Source organism: Mauremys reevesii, linkage group 12, assembly GCF_016161935.1.
Source record: "Mauremys reevesii isolate NIE-2019 linkage group 12, ASM1616193v1, whole genome shotgun sequence".
In the NCBI taxonomy this organism is placed as follows: Eukaryota; Metazoa; Chordata; order Testudines; family Geoemydidae; genus Mauremys; species Mauremys reevesii.
Window position 1 is genome coordinate 22334935 of NC_052634.1, and position 5910 is coordinate 22340844.

The 5910-nt window shown below is 47.4% G+C and overlaps 1 non-coding gene across 1 annotated transcript; it reads left to right on the forward strand.

Annotated features, from left to right (window-relative positions):
- The first annotated feature begins 5448 nt into the window (after positions 1–5448).
- Positions 5449–5521, forward strand: TRNAK-UUU. The gene has a single exon. It is a non-coding gene; the product is annotated as a tRNA-Lys (tRNA).
- Positions 5522–5910: the final 389 nt, after the last annotated feature.

Genomic DNA, 5910 nt, shown 5'->3' on the forward strand with positions numbered 1-5910 from the left:
CTCTCCAGTCCTTCCTCATCAAGCAGCTCAGTGGATGGGAATCTTAGAGTCACCCTGGTGCTTTAGGAGCAGAAACCCCCCCAGAGCTTCCATGCAATTGGCACTTTGCCATCACTGCTCAGGACTGTAACCTGTGCAGGGAGACTGGCTGGGCCACATGCCAGCTGGGCATGAGCAAAGCAGCAGGGGTGAAAGACAAACATGGGGAGTGAACCCAGGGCCTTATACATGCAAATCAGGCGCTGTACCACTGAGCCACATCCCCAAACAGGCCTTCTTTGCTGACTGTTACGCTCAGAGCCTGCCTCTTTCCAACGCATCCAGTGGCTTATACGCTTCACGGGAAACCCTTTCCCCCAGTCATGCTTTTGTGCAGGTTGCTGGTTCTTAGGGGTCACTTTGCAGCAGGGCCAGATTTGATGTGTGGGGTGGAGAGAGTGTGTGCGCCCTGGACTCAAGGTTAGCTCAAAAAAAAAAAAGGCAAGGGAAAAACTGCTGGCTGGGAGCTGAATATGCAGAACAATGGGTTGGGATTCTTCTCCGCTCAGATTTGTTATGTAGCTGTCAGTCTCCCAAATGATGGTCTGTTCCTTCCCTCAAAATGCCGGCTAAGCCTCTCCTTTTCAATTTAAAGCTCCATGAAAGGAAAAAAATAATGAGGAAGAAAGCATAGAAGCTATGGATGTAGTTAAGAAAGGACTTGGAATGATAAAAGACCAAAGGAAGGAAAGTATCAATGTTTCTGCCTGGTTTTAAACCAGGGATCTTTTGCAAGTTAGGCAAATGTGATAACCACTACACTACAGAAACCAGCTGCTGTCAATTTGGGAGCCCTTTTCTAAGGCTTTCTCAGTAGCCGCTACACCAGCTGATTTGCCTTTGAAGAACAGGGAAACAAAGGGCACCAAGAACTTATGTTTTTTGGATGAGTCAAGAAAAGGGAGCAGCATTGTCCCCCTCGGGCAGCCCCTGTTCAATTCCAGGTCAGAAAGCAAAACTCTTCTGCAAGAATATCCAAAATATATTGTGTTTCACTTTACTTCAGAAGTACAGTTGTGTGGCAATTAAATGATGACTCTAAAGTTTCATAAAAGCAAAGAACATTAAACAAAATAGTGTGGGAAATATGGATGTATCTGAGAAAATGGCTTGGAATGAAGGAAGACAAAAATTGATGGATCGAGAGAACAGGCCCTGTTTCCCCCTGGTTTGGAGCTTCTCTCACAACTACTGGAATAGAAAAGCTAAGCAAATGGGGTTCTATTGTTGCACAGGAGATTGAAGTGAGGCCATTTTCTCCAGATGGTCATGTCAGCAGTGAGATTTGAAACCACGTCTCTATGCAGATACCAGAACACCCAAGAGATAGGAAAAAAGTGTCTTGAAACTAGCACTTTCGACCAGTCCACCATCCTCCTGCTACAAAGACTGTGACTTATGAACCCTAGTTTTTGTTAATAATTGATGAACTCTTTAGGGCGGTCGAGTTGGCACATCTCTTTCAAAAATGGCCATCTACGTGACCAGGGAGAGGCGGTTGGCCAATGGAGACTCCTGCGACTGTGGGGCTTGTTTCCGATCCTTAGTCCGTTCACGTCTCCGGGCGGAGTTCCTCTGGGCGGCGTCCGCTGGCTCCCTTGATGCCTTTGAGGAGTGGTGGGCGCTGTCCGGGGTTCTCTGCTCGGTGTCCCCATCAGGCTCCCTTCTTATGACCCTTTGACCGCACTCCTGTCCCTGTTCTTTTATTAGTTGTCCCCCGCAATTAGTGGGTTTCTGAGGCCCTGTGGAAGCTCCCCTTAGGCTGGGGGGGGGGGTTCCGTTAGCAGAACCAGAAACCCAATAGATACATGGTCTCTCTCTCTCACACACACACTCCCCCCCCCCCTCTTTGTTCTCCTTGGCTATGATGCAATCAGAATGCTTCAATGGAATTATTTCTCTAACATCCCATCATACCAAATAGGAACTCCTGGAGACCTGCTACAGCACAGCTGAATTTTAGACACACTCACCCAGACCTAAAGTTACATGTTTCCTGGAGCTCCATGAGTTCTGTGGTGCTGTACTCTCCCTGCTCGTGTTTTAAGTGAACAAAAGATGGGTGCTGGCATTCTGAGACAGTAATGGTGAACCTCAAAATCCTGCCCTGTGGGCCAGACAGTTAAGCAACCAGCACCCACAACCTCTACCATGATAGCATCCTGTCTGGGAACAACTCACTTACCAACAGCTGGGGTGTGAAATCCTCATTTCTTTGTTGTTCTATCACTGTAGTCCCCACTTTCCTATTGCTTGTCTGTATAATCTCTGTTTGGTGCTGTGATTCTTTCTGTCTGCTGTATAATTAAATTGTTGGGTATAAACCAATTAAGGTGGTAGGGTATAATTGGTTAGATAATCATGTTACACTATGTTAGGATTGGTTAGTTACATTTCAGTAAAATGCTTGGTTAAGGTATAACCAAGGTATAACCTTGGTTAAGGTTAAGCTAAGCAGAACTCCAGTTTTACTATATAGTCTGCAGTCAATCAGGAAGTAAGGGGGGGAATGGGAATGGGGGGTAGGGGAATTGGAATTATGTTTTGCTAAGGGGGGGAATAGGAACAGGGAAGGGGAACAGGGACACAGGCAAGGCTCTGTGGTGTCAGAGCTGGGCAGGGGGACACTGAGGAAGGAAATTGGAATCATTACTCGCTGGAAGTTTACCCCAATAAACATTGAATTGTTTGCACCTTTGAACTTCGTGTATTGCTGCTCTCTGGTCATGCGAGAAGGACCAGGGAATGGGAGGGTGTTGGGATAAACCCTCTAACAAGTACGTCTTTCAGGGTGTGAAAAACCCCAGAACCAGTATAATTAAGCTGACCTAAGCCGTGGTTAGATAGTGCTAAATGAAAGGAAAGATTGTTCTGTCAATGTAGCTATTACAGGGATGCAAAACCACTCCCCTCACTGTAGCAACTGTCTTCTCCAAAGTGCTACAGCAGTATTTTAAGTGTAGCCAGCCTCAGAGTGAGACTAGATCTGGCTCCAGTTTGGCTCTGTGGATGCTCAGGCACTAAGACAACAGTAATGACAATATACTGCAGCTGTAGCTGGCAGGATTTGAACCTGCGTGGAGAGACCACAAAGGATTTCTCGTCCATTCCATTAACCAGGGATAGTTGATTATTTTATCAAGAGCCAAATTTCTTGGTCAAGGTCTAGTCAATGTCTAGATACCAGAGAAAATAATAAGAAGTATATAGAAAAATTTTGCAGTCACTATGGGCATAACTATGACGATTGTTTCGTGTTTCACTCTATATATTTGGCACCACTGCCTTTCCCTTTAGTCTTGTAGTTTACCAAGGGTAAAACTAAACATCTCTTCAGATACCAGGGAGTGTTTGTGTCCATTCCTGTGAGCTACACAGGGGTTTGATGTAGCGGCTTTCAATCCTCCAGCTCTGCCGGGACAAGTAACATTTCAAGGTGTCACTGAACTGAAGAAGGGAGATCATTTTTTGACAGGTTACGCCTCCTCTTAAAAGTTTTTGTCTGGCTGGCAGCCCTGGTTCCCAAGTCTCTCCTGAGGGAAGAAGGTTTCTGTGCAAAATACTAAAACTTTTAACAGAGAGGAGGGAAAGGCGATGGCCACATGATGGGGCCAGTATGTACCACAACATGGTTCTTTTATGTGGGATGACTCTGAACACTGACTGATCTCCACTCCCTTGGATTTGAAGAGATGTTTAGTTTTGCACTTGGGAACCTGTAAGGCTGAAGCAATGTTATGGATGGTGACACTATGATTGAAGGGTTATTTAATGTTGTAGAAATTGTTAAAAACACTGAGCTTAAACTGGAACTGCCTGTTGTTAAAGGCTGGTTTCCCCACGTCAGTTCCATAAGCTCTGCTAGAAACACCCTGGGTTCTCTTCTGCCTCGGTGGGAACTGGAGGGAATTGTCCCCTGCTGCCCTTGGCTCCAGGCTGGTTTTTCTGGGGAGGGGACGTGGAATTGATTTGTTTGCTGTTGAGAAGGGAGCCAGGCCAGTTCTCAGGGAACGAGAACTCCCAGCATCTTCCCAGCCCAGCCCTGGCTGCTGCCCTGTCCCAGCCTCTGTTCCCCTGGGGGCCCTGCGTGTTTGACTCTAGAGCAGGCCGGGAGCAGCAGCTGAGGCAGAGGACAGCCTGGGCCGGGCAGATGCTAGGAGCAGAGCACCAGAGGCCTCTACTGGCTCCCTCCCCAGCAGCAAACAATCAGTCCCCACCCGCACCCCGGGACAGCAGCCTGGCGCCAAGGGCAGTGCCCAGTGGGGGTTTCTCTTTTTCCTGTTCCTGGGGTGAGCAGGGACCTGGGGGTGTTTCTAGCAGAGCAGTTGGAACTGAATTGGGAACCAGCTTTTAATAACAGGCAGCTCAAGTTCAGACTAATTTTGTTACAATTTTCTTTATAATGTAAAATAATTCAAAAGTAAATGGGCAGGAATGATTGGAACTCTTTTCTCCTGGGCATAGAAAGAAACGGCTTTTTGGCTTTTCAAGGTACAGGAGTCAGGTTCATTCACTGTTTGGAAGCAACGTGCTCAGAAGCCTGTTGTGTTTCATTTCTCAGGTTCTGCTGCCGTCATGTAGCCATTTCCTTCCCTTCCTTTCTGTCCAAAGCGCAGAGCCCAGTTCCTCCAGGGATAGAAGGACGTCTTTCATCTTTCCTTCCTCAACAGCCCCCTTCCCTGGGGAGCCCTTTGCTGGGGTCTGGGTGAGGAACAGCTGTTTCTGAGGATTAATTTCACACCATATTTGGTGTTGATATATAGATTTTACAGCCAGACTAGATCACTAGGTACCTATGCTCTGACCTGATTCAGAACAGAGTCCAGAGAAATTTATCCAGTGACTCCTACAACCACCCCAAGATCTTCTGGCTGAACGAGGAGGGTTCATTCAGAAAGTCACCGTGTTTGGATGTAAAGGTGGGAAATGATGGGGAAATTGGCCCCTCTTTCAAGTTTAAATGTTGTAACTTCTACATCTAGACCGGGGTGGCCAACCTGAGCCTGAGAAGGAGCCAGAATTTCCCAATGTATCTGCCAAACGTGCACCTTTGTATGCAACTGCTGAGTCAGTTGTGAACCTTCCCATCATTATCATTATCCCTGTGAAATGATGATGGTGATGGACACTTGGCTCTATATCCCAGTGTGCCCTGGACATCTACAGGCTGCATTAGCCAATCCAACCATTCGGCACTTGCAGATGGGCACCTCTGTATTGTGCCTGAGTCTTGTACAGCTGTGAAAGGCTGGTAGATGCTGATATTTTCCCATCTTTTTAGCCAGCACTAATACCAGGCCAGGACAGGGCTGGGAAGAGAGAGCGAGCAGCAGGTTTCCCCAATTGTTTCCTGCTCGCTTTTTCTTGACTAGCTTCACCTCTGCACCAAGTAGCACTTTTCCTATGTGAGCCTGGCTAGCTCAGTTGGCAGAGCATCAGACTTTTAATCTGAGGGTCCAGGGTTCAAGTCCCTGGTCAGGTGATAAACTTCTCACTATGAGTGTAAAAATCTGACTTTCTGGAGTCTTCTTTGGTGTTACTCTTTCTCTTCAGGATTTTCCTTTCCTAAGAAGGGCCTTTGTGTGGGGGGGATTGAAGGAACAACTCCTTGACATCCCCTCTGTCCTTGCAGCCTGGAGGAATAAAGGCCTCTGGGCACAGAGCATGTTCCTCCCCTGCACACACACACACAGAATATCCCTAAGGAATTAGAATCACCTGCTGCCTTCCCCTGTCCTGCTGGATCCCCAAATGAAGATGCTCTTCAGCCCAAACCCATGTCACCTCTTTTCCCAGTGCCCCTCAGTCCCAACCCTCAGTCCCTCCTATGCTCACTGCTCCTCACTCCCAACCAGAGCCTGCTCCTCTTCA